The 17,935-nt window shown below is 43.1% G+C and overlaps 1 protein-coding gene across 4 annotated transcripts in view; it reads right to left on the bottom strand.

Annotated features, from left to right (window-relative positions):
- LOC139560557 (SPRY domain-containing SOCS box protein 4-like) overlaps positions 1-17,935 on the bottom strand; it is a 125,812-nt gene that overhangs the window by 76,072 nt on the left and 31,805 nt on the right. For 2 of the 4 annotated variants that reach the window (XM_071377437.1, XM_071377434.1), the window contains exon 2: positions 10,867-10,955. The gene's annotated coding sequence lies outside the window, so the exon portion shown is untranslated. Of the gene's footprint in view, positions 1-3,024; positions 3,488-10,866; positions 10,956-17,935 lie in introns of those variants that run through there. The other 2 variants (XM_071377435.1, XM_071377436.1) reach the window with 2 other exon arrangements.

The following is a 17,935-nucleotide window of genomic DNA, read 5'->3' as shown; positions in this document are numbered from 1 at the left end:
CCCAAAAAGCATTTGATTCTATTTGGCATATAGGACTGTTCTACAAAGTCATTGAAAGTGGTGTAGGGGGTAAAACATATGACATAATTAAATCAATGGCAATATGTGCAGCATTACAATTGTCAAGAAAATAACAGAATTCTTCAACCAGGGGCGGGGCCTTCGCCAGGGTTGCAATCTGAGCCAACCTGATGCTCTGTATTTCTGCTCCGTTTGTCTTTCCCTCCGGACTAGTCTCCCAGTCCCTGCAGCTAAAAAACATTCCCACAGCATGATGCTGCCACCACTGTGCTTCACCGTAGGGATGGTATTCACCAGGTGTGGAGCGGTGCCTGGTTTCCTCCAGAGGTGACGCTTGGCATTCTGGCCAATAGTTCAATCTTGGTTTCATCAGACCAGAGAATTTTATTTATCACGGTCAGAGTCCTTTAGATGCCTTTTGGCAAACTCCAAGCGACCATCATGTGCCTTTTACTGAGGAGTGGCTTCATTCTGGCCACTCTACCATAAAGGCCTGATTGGTGGAGTGCTGCAGAGATGGTTGTCCTTCTGGAAGGTTCTACCATCTCCACAGAGGAATTCTGGAGCTCTGTCAGAGTGACCATCGGGTTCTCAGTCACCTCCCTGACCAAGGCCCTTCTCCCCCAGTTTGGCCAGGATTGTTGGTGGTTGCAAACTTCTTCCGTTTAAGAATGCTGGAGGCCACTGTGTTCTTGGGGACCTTCAATGCTGCAGAAATGTTTTGGTACGCTTCCCCAGATCTGTGCCGTGACACAATTCTGTCTCAGAGCTCTACGGACAATTCCTTTGACCTCATGGCTTGGTTTTTGCTCTAACATATATACACAGTTGACAGTGTATATAGACAGGTGTGTGCCTTTCCAAATCCTGTCCAATCAATTTAATTTACCACAGGTGAACTCCAATCAAGTTGTAGAAACATCAAGGATGATCAATGGAAACAGGATGCACCTGAGCTCAATTTAGAGCTTCATAGCAAAGGTATGTAAGTAAGGTACATATTTTTTGGGGGGCAAACATTTATAAAAACCTGTTTTCCCTTTGTGATTATGGGGTATTGTGTGCAGATTGATGAGGATATTATTATTTATTTTTTTAAACAATTTTAGAATAAGGCTGTAAAGCAACAAAATGTGGAAAAGGTGAAGGGGTCTGAATACTTTCCGAATGCACTATACAGGTCTAAAAAGGGCATAAAATGGCCCATTTCATCATGATTTTCTCAATTGTTTGTGATACAAATGTAAGAGCATGTCAAACATCCTTCCTCCCAACAAAGTTAGTATGTGAGATACCCTGAATATTTATGGCATGGAATCGCCAATTTCTGATACTCACTATAATGCTTTAAAGGTCTATAGCACTAAGGGGAATGTTATTAACGTTACAGTGATGAAATATCTCCTCGCCGACACCCACACAAAGTACATTCATTTATTTTTCACAAACACACCCGTGGCCACATCCATAAACCTCTCAAGGAGCACGAAAGATTTAGATGGCAGATTCACAGCCCGGGCTGCAGCCAGTAATGACATTTAATATATGGTAGCTTAACATGACACGCCACTGCACACCTTACATTTTTCACCCGTTCCTGTTCAAGCAAGCATAGACTGAATGTCTTCTGTGTTCTGAAAGGAGGATGAAATAGTTTGAATGCTAAATAAATGTAAAAAATATATATATGACACATTCATACATGAATAAACTCATAAAAGGGTACAACACACATGCCTATGTTAGGGACGTCACATTGCTTGCTTTGCCCATACCACTTCCTACCAATTCGGCCAATACCTGGCTGGAACTGGGGACCTCTGCTTTGCTAACACATGTGACTGCCCTCCTTGACAACGTTCCAACCATTTGAGCCACCTGAAAAGGTACCAGTTGGATGGCTCTCCATCTGTGACATTTCAAGCTAGCTGTGGAGTGATCTTACAGTACGTTCTTAACTCTGTTACACACATACACAGGCCTACCAAACCAAAACGCAGATGGGACACTTGACTCCATAAAAAGCTCTCTTCTCCCAAGCATAATGTTAGCCAGCGGTCAGGGACTTCTCAGATAAAAAACACAGATAAACAATAGAGACTAACACTGCATGTGCCAGAGAATCCCCCCCACAACCTCTCTACTGCTCTCTAATCACCTTCTCACCCTGAAAGAGAAGGGGAGAGAGTGAGAGACACAGAGGAGGAGAGAGGGAGGGATAACAAGCCAAGCGAGAGGTCAGCAGCTGACAAAAGAAAAGGGATGAAGTCAGACTGAAGCCGTGCTGTCTAACCCATGGGGGAACGACTGCGCATGTCTCCATGAGACGCCATCTTAACGGACTTCATTTGGCTTCACTGCGCTATTGGGTTGTCATATAGGAATTAATGGGGTCACGTGATTGATGGCTTTGTCCATTCATATATACAGTCATTGGTCTAACCATCCCAGCAGCACAGCTCAGAGTTCACCCCCTGCCCCTCCAATCTAAACATGGTAGAACAGCAGCAAAATGGGGGGGCGGAGAAATTAGTCCCAAAAAAATCTGTTTTAAAAATAGATATCAGGATTCAGGATTAGCTATACTTAATGTAAGTAATGGGGGGAAATCCCAGGATGCTAATGGGAGAATTCCCGACACACATTGAGCGGAAGAGAGTCGTATCCTGTCCAGCTGGGGCCTCTGGGCCATTAAAGACAGGAAAAGACAGGAGAGAGATGAGAGGAAACACAGTGTCTGGGAGAAGCTGGCCAGTCGTGAGAGATCTGCATGGAGGATGCCAAAACACACACACGGTCACACACAGCAACACACACTAACACAGAGGTTTTAATTATAGAGTATATAGATAGAGTGTAACAAACAGTAAACAGTGTCACGCGGTATCATCCTCTATCAGGGATACATACATACATAACGTCACTTTCACACAACCCAGCAACTTCCTCTTCACCGTGCTCTCCCTCTTACACACGCGCACTGCACTCACACAAGCCACTTACAGAGGTAACAGTAGCGTAGCTCCCCTCTGTGCAACTCCACTCTGTCTCTTGTGCCTGTTCCTCCTCAAAGCCGAAATAAAACAAACCAAAAGAGAAGAGCGGTGACAAAAGCTCTTCCGCTCTCCTTTGTGGAAAGAACTGAAGGAGAAAAAGAAGAGGAGAACAGAAGCAGGTCGAGTCCTGCTGAGGGAAGCCTCTCCCCAGAGAGGTAAACCCCTCTCTTGCCTCCCTGGCAGAAGCTAAGCCATTCGTTATCGCTACTGCACCTGCCCTCGGCGACTCTTCCTCGCTGCTGTGGCGTCCTTCGCTACGGTGTCCGTCACTATCGAGCACTCCTGTTCTTCGGAGTAAGTTTCAGTTCAGCACACACACAGAGCGAGAGACAGAGAGAGAAACGAGGAGGATAAGAGGGAGGGCTGGCTGCCTCATGCTGAAAGCAGATCCCCTCTGATCTCATCAAGCAGGGTTACCGACGGCAACCAGACAGACGGGCAGCTGAGGGGACACGCCCATTTCATTTCCCCCACCCCCATCTGAGCCCAACCCCTTCTGCCAAACAGATACACATGGCACACACATACTAAATATATGTACAAACTGATAGAATACCACACATCTACAAGCATATAGCCTAAATTAATACATAGTGCACAATATTTTTTTTTAAACATAGTAATATGGCATATACAATCAATACAAACACACATTTGACACACATAGAATCTAAACACACATTTGCACATACAATGTAACACCAACATACATTGCATACACACATACAGCTGTCTACAGTATAGACACGTATAGCTTTCATTATTTTAGTTTTACAGCTTTTTCCTGTCATATCAGACAGGTCCAATGAGGTGGTGGTGATGGTACACAATTGCCCCCTTTCATTCTAGCCGTCCCACCTCGGCCTACTACCATGTAGCTAGGTAATTGGGAAGTGCGTAGCACTGTAGAAACACACCCTCGCCACAATCAACTGAGCCAGACCTAATTCTAACCCAATTTATCTTTCCCCCACATATATACCATGGCTGGGAATAGCCAGGGACCTCACGATACCATATTATCACAATACTTAGGTGCCGATACGCAGTGGCAGATTTAGGCATAGGCGACATGCGCAGCCACCCGGGGCGGCATCAGGTTGACCTCAGGTCTCCCCACTGGAAGCCTGAGGTCGGGGGAGCGGGGGAATCTATCAAATAGCGCACCTCTAACTTTGTACAGTACTAATGCAATTAGTTGTGCAATTCAGTTTGTGTGTTTCTTGTTTGAAGTGCAATAGTGTAATAATCAGGTTCTCTTCTGTATAAGTGTGTTATTCTTATTGTGTATTTGTGTGATATAGGATTTGTGCAATTTATTTTCATTTGTGTGTTTTTGTTAGCAATAGGGTAATAGTGTAATAATTCGATTCTCTTTTTAATTTGTATTTATATACTACAATTTGTTTATATTTGTCTTTGTTACTTCTTTTTGATATTTATGAGTGGGGGGTGGGCGAAGGGGGGTTCTCCCAGGGAGCCATACAAGCTAGAACCACCACTGGATACGATACTCATGATTCTATATGTATGGTGATTCGATTGCTATTTTACTGCGATTTGATGTTCCAAACATGTCGCTCACTTTATGTCTGCTGCAGAGACAAGAGAGGGGATGAGAAAATTTGTTTTGATCATTCACGCAAATAAAAGTTCTGAAACCATGTTGGCTCATTACTAAAAAAAGGAGAACAAGCTATAGGATGAAAAATACCACCTTATCATAATATACATAACCAATGCTTTTATGTGTGTTTCAGGATTCTGTTTTCATCTCCTTCCTCCTGAGCCCTGGCATTAATTGCCTCCTTGTTTTCCGCTCCAGAGCTTTTTAACACTTGGGAAGCCACATGAGGTCCAGGGACTTGGGGTGTGTGTGTGTGTGTGTGTGTGTGTGGTTATCTGCAGGACAAAGGGCCCCTCCCTCTCTCCCCATAGAGAGAATAGGGGCCAAGGGCCCCCCATCTGAGCAGCTTCTGACAATGGAGGGGCCAGAGGGCAAAAGTGTGTGTGTTTGTATGTGTGAACCACCTCCTGCCAACAAACGAGTCGTAGACAAAGCCTCCCAACTGTCCACACAAGGCCCAAGGGAGTGAGAAAGTGAGGGGAAGGGGGATGGATGATTGAGACAAAGAACTAAAACCTTGGTACTTGAGCCCTAAGGGTAAGGGTAGAGGATGATGGAGAGAAGGCGGGGGAAGAGGGGGCGGTGGAGAAAAGAGCTATGCTCATTTGGCAGTCATCAAAGTGACCGTGGACGGATGGCAAACAAACAAATAAAGGAAAGGATCAGTTTGCAGAAGGGGATGGTGAAAGGGATGGGGAGGAGAGGGGGAGAGAGGGGGAGGAGTAGCAGATATCCACTGCTTTTGTGCTGAACAGTCAGACCTCATTCCAGACGTGTGGACATAAATAATAGCCAGAATTGACATGGGGGGTTGGGGGGGGGGGGACAACAACTTTGGACATGAAACAGTCCAACTCCGCCTCTTTCTCAATTTTCAAACAGAAATAGGGTGCGTCTTTGGTGGTTCATCGATGCGTCATTCGAATTAGCTAGTTTGTTAGGTAAGCGAGCCAGCCACTTGCTAAGCGGGCCACTTGCTAAGCGGGCCACTTGCTAAGCGGGCCACTTGCTAAGCGGGCCACTTGCTAAGCGGGCCACTTGCTAAGCGGGCCACTTGCTAAGCGGGCCACTTGCTAAGCGGGCCACTTGCTAACTGGGCCACTTGCTAACTGGGCCACTTGCTAACTGGGCCACTTGCTAACTCCTCCAGTATGTGTTCATGCCATTTCAATGGATTTGTTTTTGGATGGAAAATGTAGAGATTGTTAAGAAATTACGCATCTGTAGCCAAATATCTTATCCATCCATTTGTTTTTAAGAATTAAATTACGATGTATTGATCAGTTACAGTGTTTAAAAAGGCTTTATTTCCTACCTCTATTCTCTCTGCAAACTTTTCTTTTCACATTTAGCAGCTGGCATTCTCTCGAAAGTGAGTCAATTATTTTTCACTGAGATTAAATCCTTTTAAACATTGCTGGGCAAAGAGAGGACAGCAGGTGACGACTTTTTCTCTGACTATCTTAAACTGACAGATTTATATTGTAATATTTTTATTATGCTAATTAGATTTCAGCGGGTGTGTGGACATTGACTCTAGGGGGTTAAAGTCGTTATTTTAAATACGATTTAACCGGAAGTGCACACAAGACGCTATTTACCTAAATTTAAAAAAAATTATATTCTTATTTTACTTACTCAAAAAACAAAAAAACTAATGTGGTATATTGGTTAATAAAAAGAAAAGTGTGATCTGAGTCTTTTAACCACAATATTACTGATGAGACCAACATTGTCACCTTCCCCTTTAAGGGCATTAGATTACTGTAGTAGCATGACTAGTCATGTTTGTGCATGTGAGATTGAGTCTGACTAGACGTCTTCTCTTCCCTAGCAGTAGAAACTCAAAACATAGAAAAACAACCTAGCTTGTGAACAAAACAATGTAAATAGCCAAGAAACACAAGGACAAAGTCTCACTTCAGTAGACCTTCGTTTCAAGTACAGTACCAGTCAAAACTTTGGACACACTTACTCATTCAAGGGTTTTACCTTAATTTTTACTATTTTCTACATTGTAGAATAATAGTGAAGACATCAAAACTATGAAATTACATATTTGTCCGTGTCTCTTGACAGCTTTGCACACTCTTGGCATTCTCTCAACCAGCTTCATGAGACAGTCACCAGGAATGCTTAATTTGTGGAATTTCTTTCCTTAATGCATTTGAGCCAATCAATTGTGTTGAGACAAGGTAGGGTTGGTATACAGAAGATAGCCCTATTTGATAAAAGACCAAGTCCATATTATGGCAAGAACAGCTCAAATAAGCAAATAGAAACGACAGTCCATCATTACTTTAAGACATGAAGGTCAGTCAATGCCGAAAATTTCAAGAACTTTGAAAGTTTCTTCAAGTGCAGTCGCAAAAACCATCAAGCGCTGTGATGAAACTGGCTCTCATGAGGACCGCCACAGGGAAGGAAGACCCAGAGTAACCTCTGCTGCAGAGGATAAGTTCATTAGAGTTAACTGCACCTCAGATTGCAGCCCAAATAAATGCTTCAGAGTTCAAGTAACAGATACAGCTCACCATCAACTGTTCAGAGGAGACTGTGTAAATCAGGCCTTCATGGTCGAATTACTGCAAAGAAACCACTACTAAAAGGACACCAATAAAGAGAGACTTGCTTGGGCCAAGAAACACGAGCAACGGACATTAGACTGGTGGAAATTTGTCCTTTGGTCTGATGAATCCAAATTTTAGATTTTTGGTTCCAACCGCTGTGTCCTTGTGAGAAGCAGAGTAGGTGAACGGATGATCTCCGCATGTGTGGTTCCCACCATGAAGCATGGAGGAGGTGGCGTTACCGTGTGGGGGTGCTTTGCTCATGACACCATCTGATTTATTTAGAATTCATGGCACACTTAATCAGCATGGCTACCAAAGCATGTTGCAGGGATATGCCATCCCATCTGGTTTGCGCTTAGTGGGACTATCATTTGTTCTTCAACACGACAATGATCCAACACACCGCCAGGCTGGATATGGGCTTTTTGACCAAAAAGGAGAGTGATGGAGTGCTGCATCAGATGACCTAGCCACCCCAATCTCCCGACCTCAACCCAATTGAAATGGATTGGGATGAGATGACTGCAGAGTGAAAGAAAAGCAGCCAACAAGTACTCAGCATATGTGGGAACTCTTTCAAAACTGTTGGAAAATCCTTCCAGGTGAAGCTCGTTGAGAGAATGCCAAGAGTGTGCAATATTGTCATCAAGGCAAAGGGTGGCTACTTAGAAGAATTTCAAATATATTTAGATTTGATCAACACTTTTTAGGTTACTACATGATTCCATATGTGTTATTTCATAGTTTATGTCGTCACTATTATTCTACAATGTAGAAAATAGTCACAAAAAAAAAAAACTTGAATGAGTAGGTATGTTCTAACTTTTCACTGGTACTGTATTATATTAGTGCCTTTGGAAAGTATTCAGACCCCTTGACTTTTTTCACATTTTGTTCCATTCTTATTCTAAAATTGATAAAAGCGCGCGCCCCCCCCCTCATTCTACACACAATACCCCATAATGACAAAGCAAATACAGGTTTTTAGAACATTTGGGGAGTATTTGTATTTGGGGAGTTTCTCCCATTCTTCTCTGCAGATCCTCTCAAGCTCTGTCAGGTTAGATAGTGAGAGTTGCTGTACAGATATTTTCAGGTCTCTCCAGGGATGTTCGATCGGGTTCAAGTCCAGGCTCTGGTTAGGCCACTCAAGGACATTCTGAGACTTGTCCCAAAGCCACTCCTGCATTGTCTTGGCTGTGTGCTTAGGGTTGTTGTCCTGTTGGAAGGTGAACCTTCACCCCAGTCTGAGGTCCTGATCGCTCTGGAGCTGGCTTTCATCAACGATCTCTCTGTACTTGGCTCCGTTCATCTTTCCCTCGATCCTGACTAGTCTCCCAGTCTCTGCCGCTGAAAAACATGCTGCCACCACCATGCTTCACCGTAGGGATGGTGCCAGGTTTCATCCAGATGTGATGCTTGGCATTCAGGCCAAAGAGTTCAATCTTGGTTTCATCAGACCAGAGAATCTTGTTTCTCATGGTCTGAGAGTCTTTAGGTGCCTTTCGGCAAACTCCAACCGGGCTGTCATGTGCCTTTTACTGAAGAGTGGCTTCCGTCTGGCCACTAACATAAAAGGCCTGATTGGTGGAGTGCTGCAAAGATGGTTGTCCTTCTGGAAAGTTCTCCCATTTCCACAAAGGAACTCCGGAGCTCTGTCAGAGTGACCATCGGTTTCTTGGTCATGACCAAGTGCAGCTGAGCTCAATTTCAAGTATCATAGCAAAGGGTCTGAATACTTAAGTAAATAAGGTATTTATTTACTTATAAGGTTTTTTATGTTTAATACATTTGGTAAAATTTCTAAAAACCTGTTTTCACTGTCATTATGGGGTATTGTGTGTAGATTGATGAGGAATATTTTTTTTAATCCATTTTTGAATAAGTCTGTAACGTAACATTTGGAAAAAGTCAAGGGGCCTGAATACTTTCCGAAGGCACTGTGTATATATAGTGCATTTGGAAATTATTTAGACCCCTTGACTTTTGAGATTTTGTTACGTAGATTATTCCAAAATTGATTAAAAAGTTTTCCCCCTTCATCAATCTACACACACACACAAACACCCCATAATGACGAAGCAGAAACAGTTTAGAAATATGTTTTAACAAACACTGGTTCCGAGAAGGCAGCACACATACAGACAATACCAAGCCACTACTACAGCGGCCACTGCTAACAGACTACATAGACAAGCCCAATAGGGAGTGACAATATTATTGGGTACCAAAGGGGCGGCAGGTAGCATAGTGGTTAGAGCGCTAGGCCAGTAACCGAAAGGTTGCTGGATCGAATCCCTGAGTTGACAAGGTAAAAATCTGTCGTTCTGCCCACTGGATGTCGATTATGGCAGCCTCCCGAACCTCTCTGATTCAGAGTTGTTGGGTTAAATGCCGAAGACACATTCCAGTTGAATGCATTCAGTTGTATCCCCCTTTCCCTAATATGTTGAGTCATCAAAGTAATCCTATCTATTCTACAGTATACGTATCTATCTGTAAAGTGAGTGTCTATGAGAGTGACTGTATCTGTGTGGATGTTTGCTGCCAGGGGAGAACAGGGCAGGTAACTCAAGTCCAAAGCCAGGGATGGTGGCGAGTGAATGAGAGAGAGAGAGATGAAGGAAGTGAGAGAGGAAGAATGGCAGGGAACAGCATTGCTGCCTAGCCTCTCTGAAATATTCAGGGCCGAGTCACTGGACAGGGGCACGGTGCTATCAGGTTTCACCCTACATTCACCAGGTTTAGGAGGCTTACAGTGAGCAGGCACTGTGGCACTGTGTGTGTGTTATCCACTCAAGTGTGTATATGCCCACTAAGCACTGTCCCAGGTACATTATTTACCTGGCTTATCAGGGTCAATGCAAATAATCAAATGGGCAGCTGACAACACCATGCTAGTGGAGAGCTTGTGTCATACATGCTGCTATTGACCCAGTTTCACTGTGTCTGCATTTCTATATAAGCCAACCTATTGAAAGAGAAGACTTAGCAGTAACCCAAACCCTTAGGGATCTATGAAATAATCTAAAGGGCTTTTTACACTACTGATCAGGACCGAGGCGAGCCATAGTGTACTGAGCTGGCCTGGTTATGTATCCATCCATCCACATGCTTATTGACCTTAACATGATGCTTATTGTGGGCAATGTAAAAATATACTATCTGAACCAGCCAGCTTGGATTGACACAATCGGCAGGTAACCTAGTGGTTAGAGCGTTGGGCCAGTAACCGAAAGGTTGCTTGATCGAATCCCCAAGCTGACAAGGTAAAAATCCTTGAACAAGGCAGTTAACCCACTGTGCCCCGGTAGGTCATCATTGTAAATAAGAATTTGTTCTTAACTGACCTGCCTAGTTAAATAAATGTTAAATAAAAATTTAAAAAAATAAAAGTGTGAAAAGATTATTGAGGACTGGATGCCTACCCCTGAATCAGGTCATTGGAGTACAGTCTGCTATACACTCAGAATAATCCCCAATTAGTTACAGTCGCCCAAACCATGGGACAGAAACATTCACATACTAACAATACACTTCCGAATCAATTGGTCAGGCAAGAATCAAACAAGATAGAGGAATGTGTTACCTGTTGGTTCTTAGGAAAGCCACATCTACAGTCTGTAGGTGAGACTCAGGTTTCAAAGTTGAAAGATCAGTCCAATGTGTGGTGTGATTCTGCAACAGAAACAAGAGATATTGAGTTATCAAGGAAACTACACAGAAAATAACACAGGAAATATTTAAGCAATAAGGCACGAGGGGGTGTGGTATACACTACCGGTCAAAAGTTTAAGAACACCTACTCATTCAAGGGTTTTTCTTTCATCAAGGCAAAGGGTGGCTATATGAAGAACCTCAAATATAAAATATTTTGATTTGTTTAATCTTGACACTACAGGGGGTGCTGTTTCAACTTGGACATTTATCGTTCCCAAATTAAACTGCCTCGTACTCAATTCTTGCTCGTACAATATGCATATTATTATTACTATTGGATAGAAAACAATCTCTAGTTTCTAAAACCGTTTGAATTATGTCTGTGGGTGAACCAGAACTCTTTCTGCAGCGAAATCCATGACAGGAACTGCGAAGGTCTGAAAACGAGGCTCTGTTCTCAGATCAGTTTAAAGCTCTGTATGTATCCTATGGGTCGACATGAACTGCACCCGCCTTCCCCTGGATGTCAGTAACCAATGAGAAGTGGAATGGAGTGTCTACGTAGTTCTCAGAGCTTATAAAAGGCCAAGGAACGAAGTGAGCTCTCTTTTCGTCGTTCGTCATTGCGCAAAGCAAGACCTCAAGATGGCATTTTGAAACGCTCAGTTATCGGCCTTAGCTATATCCGTCTGTAATTTAATTCGATATAGGTGTTAGAAACATCATAACGAAGTTATTTTAAACCGAGTTATATCAGTTTATGCGAGTATATTGCTATTTTCGGAATCTCCTTAGTATTGCGTTTTGAACATTTGGGCATGTCTGCGCCACATAGCTATTGTTAGCTGCTAGTTCCAAAGTTGAAGACGACGTTTTACAACCAAGCAACGATTCTTTTGGACAAAGGACACCTTGCCCAAGATTCTGATGGAAGCTCGTCCAAAAGTAAGAGCTATTTATGATGTTATTCCGTATTTATGTGGAAAAATGTAAACGCATTTGTCCGCCATTATTGCGGCACTAGTCTGGCTGTAACGCACACTGTATGTCTAGTAACGTTAATTTAAAAAATCTAACTCAGCGGTTGCATTAATAACTAATGCATCTTTCATTTGCTGTCCAACCTGTATTTTTTAGTCAATCTAATCGATAAATAATCGTAAACTTAGGTGCCTTTCCAAGATGGCGCCGGCCAGAATGCATGACCTGTTGCCACTGATCACATTGTATAACCACGATTTGTGCTGCTAAATATGCACATTTTCGAACAAAACCTATATGCATTGTGTAATATGATGTTACAGGACTGTCATCTGACGAAGTATATCAAGGTTAGTCAAAAATTATATATCTTTTGCTGTATTGTTACGATCGCTAACCTGTGCTGCTGGTAAATTGCTTGTGTTTCTGGCTATTGTGCTAAGCTAATATAATGCTATATTGTGTTTTCGCTGTAAAACACTTAAAAAATCTGACATATTGGCTGGATTCACAAGATGTTGGGCTTTCATTTGCTGTACGCTGTGTATTTTTCAGAAATGTTTTAAGATGAGTAATTAGGTATTTGACGTTGGTCTCTGTAATTATTCTGGCAGCTTCGGCACTATTTCAGATTGCAGCTGCAATGTAGAACTGTGATTTATACCTGAAATATGCACATTTTTCTAAAAAAACATATGCTATACAATAAATATGTTATCAGACTGTCATCTTATGAAGTTGTTTCTTGGTTAGTGGCTATTTATATCTTTATTTGCTCGAATTAGTGATGGCTACTGATGGAGTAAAAAACTGGTGGAGTAAAAAAAGTGTCTTTTGCTAACGTGGTTAGCTAATAGATTTACATATTGTGTCTTCCCTGTAAAACATTTTAAAAATCAGAAATGATGGCTGGATTCACAAGATGTGTATCTTTCATCTGGTGTCTTGGACTTGTGATTTAATGATATTTAGATGCTAGTATTTACTTGTGACGCTATGCTAGGCTATGCTAGTCAGCTTTTTTACTGTGGGGGGTGCTCCCGGATCCGGGTTTGGGAGGAATTAGAGGTTAACACTTTTTTGGTTACTACATGATTCCATATGTGTAATTTCATAGTTGATGTCTTCACTATTATTCTACAATGTAGAAAATAATGAAAATGAAGAAAAACCCTTGAATGAGTAGGTGTTCTAAAACTTTTGACTGGTAGTGTATAGCCAATATACCACGGCTAAGGGCTGTTATTATGCACAACGCAACGCGGAGTACCTGGATACAGCCCATAGCCGTGGAACATTGGCCATATACCACAAACCCCCGAGGTGCCTTATTGCTATTATAAACTGGTTACCAACATAATTAGAGCAGTAAAAATACATGTTTTGCCATTCCCATGGTATACCTTGATATACCACGGTTGTCAGCCAATCAGCATTCAGGACTCGAACCACCCAGTTTATAATGTAAGTTAAGTGTGTGAAGAAAACAAGGCCAACGTGAACTTCAGAAGGTATTGCTCTTGGTGGAGGTTTCCCTTAGGCACATATCTAGGATCAGCTTACCTGAATCCTAATCTTAACCTTTAAGGCAAACTCACAGCTGACCTAGGTACAGTGTCTAGGGGAAACTTTATCTAAAAGGGCAAGGCTTACTCAAGTCATTTTGTTCACCTGACCTAGAATTCCTTACAATCAAATGCTGACCGCATTATGTACCAAGAGAATTCTCTTCGATTATAATCACAGCCGTGTATATCCCCCCCTGAGCAGACACCTCGGCGGCCCTGAAAGAACTTCATTGGACTCTATGTAAACTGGAAACCACATATCCTGAGGTTGCATTTATTGTAGCTGGGGACTTTAACAAAACTAAATTTGAAAACAAGGCTCCCTAAATTTTATCAGAATATCGAATGCGTCACCCGGGCTGGCAGCATTCTGGATCATTGCTACTCTACCTTCCGCCAACGCATACAAAGCCCTCCCTCGCCCTCCTTTCGGCAAATCTGACCACGACTCCATTTTGTTGCTCCCAGCCTATAGACAGAAACTAAAACAGGAAACGCCCGTGCTCAGGTCTGTTCAACGCTGGTCTGACCAATCTGATTCCACGCTTCAAGATTGCGTCGATCATGTTGTACCTACAGTGACTATTAAAACCTTCCCCAACCAGAAACCGTGGATTGATGGCAGCATTCGCGAAAAACTGAAAGCGCGAACCACTGCTCTTAAATCATGGCAAGGCAACCGGAAACATGACTGAATACAAACAGTGTAGCAATTCCCTCCGCAAGGCAATCAAACAAGCTAAGCGTCAGTATAGATACAAAGTAAAGTCGCAATTCAACGGCTCAGACACGAGACGTATGTGGCAGGGTCTACAGTCAATCACGGATTACAAAAAGATAACCAGCCCGTCGTGGACACCGACGTCTTGCTTTGAGAACAATACAGTGCCACTTACACGATCCACTACCAAAACCTGCGGGCTCTCCTTCACCGCAACCAACGCGAGTAAAACATTTAAACGTGTTAACCCTCGCAAGGCTGCCGGCCCAGACGGCATCCCTAGCCGCGTCCTCAGAGCATGAGCAGACCAGCTGGCTGGTGTGTTTACGGACATATTCAATCAATCCCTATCCCAGTCTGCTGTTCCCACATGCTTCAAGAGGGCCACCATTGTTTCTGTTCCCAAGAAAGCTAAGGTAACAGAGCTAAACGACTATTGCCCCATAGCACTCACTTCCGTCATCATGAAGTGCTTTGAGAGACTAGTCAAGGATCATATCTCCTCCACCCTACCTGACACCCTAGACCCACTCCAATTTGTTTACCGCCTCAATAGGTCCACAGACGACGCAATCGCCATCACACTGCCCTATCCCATCTGGACAGGAGGAATACCTATGTAAGAATGCTGTTCATCGATTACAGCTCAGCATTTAACACCATAATACCCTCCAAACTCGTCATTAAGCCCTGGGTCTCGACCCCGCCCTGTGCAACTGGGTCCTGAACTTTGATGGGCCGCCCCCAGGTGGTGAGGGTAGGAAACAACACCTTTTCCACGCTGATCCTCAACACTGGGGCCCCACAAGGGTGCGTTCTCAGCCCTCTCCTGTACTCCCTGTTCACCCATAACTGCGTGGCCATGCACGCCGCCAACTCAATCATCAAGTCTGCAGACATCACTACAGTGGTCGGCTTGATTACTAACAACGATGAGGAGATGGCCTACAGAGAGGAGGTGAGGGCCCTCGGAGTGTGGTGAAAATAACCTCACACTCAACATCAACAAAACAAAGGAGATGATTGTGGACTTCAGGAAACCCCCTATCCACATCGACGGGACAGTAGTGGAGAAGGTGGAAAGTTGCTCGGCGTACACACGGACAAACTGAAATGGTCCACCCACACAGACAGGGTGGTGAAGAAGGTGCAACAGAGCCTCTTCAACCTCAGGAGGCTGAAGAAATTTGGCTTGTCACCTAAAACCCTCACAAACTTTTACATATGCACAAATCGGGAGCATCCTGTCGGGCTGTATCACCGCCTGGTACGCAACTGCTCCGCCCAGAACTGTAAGGCTCGCCAAAGGGTAGTGAGGTCTGCGCAATGCATCACCAGGGGCAAACTACCTGCCCTCCAGGACACCTACACCACCCGATGTCACAGGAAGGTCAAAAAGATCATCAAGGACAACAACCACCGAGCCACTGCCTGTTCACCCCGCTATCAACAAGAAGGCGAAGTCAGTACAGGTGCATCAAAGCTGGGACCAAGAGACTTAAATAGTCAAATAAATAGTTAAATAGTCATCACTAACATTGAGTGGCTGCTGCCAACATACTGACTCAAATCTCTAGCCACTTTAATAATAAAAAATTGGATGTAATAAATGTATCAGTAGTTACTTTAAACGATGCCACTTTATATAATGTTTACATACCCTACATTACTCATCTAATATGTATATACTGTACTCTATACCATCTACTGCATCTTGCCTATGCCGCACGGCCATCGCTCATCCATATATTTATATGTACATATTCTTATTCATTCCTTTACACTTGTGTGTATAAGGTAGTTGTAGTGAAATTGTTAGATTACTTGTTAGATATTACTGCACGGTCAGAACTGGAAGCACAAGCATTTCGCTACACTCGCATTAATATCCGCTAACCATGTGTATGTGACAAATAACATTTGATTTGATGTCCAAGACAGAATCAGGTCCCATTCAATAGGAGCAATTTTTCAGATTATGTATCCATTGATTCGACTGTTTTGTGCCCAACATATTGGGAGAAAGGTGTGGTTTTGGGTTATGGTTTGGGATGTGGAACACATAAAACAATGTCATCCAGATATGAATGTGGGCGCCAATCCCAGTGCCTGACAGATGGTTCAGTCCCAGTGGCTGACAGAGGTCATTGGCTGAAGTGCATGTGAATGGGGCACAGAGCAAGTGAACAGTGAAGAATCACGAGGAGAGAAATTCATGGGCACTAAAATATTAATGACTTTATCTTGCTCAAAATTTGTGAGGCAGTGGCATGTCTACATTAGGGAGAATAAACACTGGCCTGAGACAGGACGCTGTTCAATTAGATTCTCAATAGATAACTTCACAGGTAGAAGACGTGTGTGTATGTGTGTGTGATGTTTGGCAAATATGGAACGGTAGGTTAATCTCATTCGCATACATAAACACACACAGATGTTTTTTTCACATAAACACAGATCTGTCTGTCAAGGAGGCTTTTGAGATGGGGGCTCTTTGCACATTACACAAACTGCCACACACACACACACACATACACACATACACACGAGAGAGAAAACGCGGACAAAACTCAGCGCTTTGCTGCGCAGGCCAGGTCTAGGTAAAGCCCTGGAGGACAGACAGGAGCTTTGTACCAGCAGGGCTGCTCTCTACCACAGGCTGGCTGGCTTACTTATGGTTTTTCCATTTCCTCATGACTGAGTTGGGCTGGGGAGCTAAATAAACCACTTTAACCTGGGAATGGGGGAAAGGAGTTCTCTCACAAACACAGATCGATAACTTGCTAGAAACCGCTAACTTCCTAGAAACAAAACATTCATATGATGACTATCTCTGAAACTCACTTAGCTAATACTTTTGATGTTACAAAGGTAGCAATACATGGTTACACCATCTACAGATGAGATAGGAATGTCAATGGCGGTGGTGTTGCTGTTTATATTCAGTCATATTCCTGTGAAGCTTAGAGAGGATCTCATGTCAAATGCTGTTGAAGTGATATGGCTACAGGATCACCTACCTCACCTAAAGCCCATTCATGTGGGAAGTTTCTATAGGACCACCAAGTTCTAACAGGTCGGTATCTGGATAACGACTGTGAAATGCTAGATAATGTATGTGATATCAACAGAGAGGTATATTTTCTGGGCAAATGAAATATTGACTGGCTTTCATCAAGCAGTCCACTCAAGAAAAAGCTTCAAAGTGTAACCAGTGCCTGCAACATGGTTCAGGTTATCAGTGAAACAAATCAGGGTATTAACAAACACAGGCATGAAATCCACTTTTTTTTTTCACCTTTATTTAACTAGGTAGGCAAGTTGAGAACAAGTTCTCATTTACAACTGCGACCTGGCCAAGATAAAGCAAAGCAGTTCGACACAAAACAACACAGAGTTACACATGGAGTAAAACAAACATACAGTCAATAATACAGTAGAAAAATAAGTCTATATACAATGTGAGCAAATGAGGTGAGATACGGGAGGTAAAGGCAATAAATAGGCCATGGTGGCGAAGTAAATACAATTTAGCAATTAAAACACTGGAATGGTAGATTTGACAGTAGATGAGTGTGCAAAGTAAAAATACTGGGGTGCAAATTAGCAAAATAAATAAATAAATACAGTAGGTTAATTGGGCTATTTACAGATGGGCTATGTACAGGTGCAGTGATCTGTGAGCTGCTCTGACAGCTGGTACTTAACCTCTTTGGGATATGGGGGCG

Source organism: Salvelinus alpinus, chromosome 30 (genome assembly GCF_045679555.1).
Source record: "Salvelinus alpinus chromosome 30, SLU_Salpinus.1, whole genome shotgun sequence".
NCBI lineage: Eukaryota > Metazoa > Chordata > Actinopteri > Salmoniformes > Salmonidae > Salvelinus > Salvelinus alpinus.
This window is presented reverse-complemented; position numbering and strand designations above follow the sequence as displayed.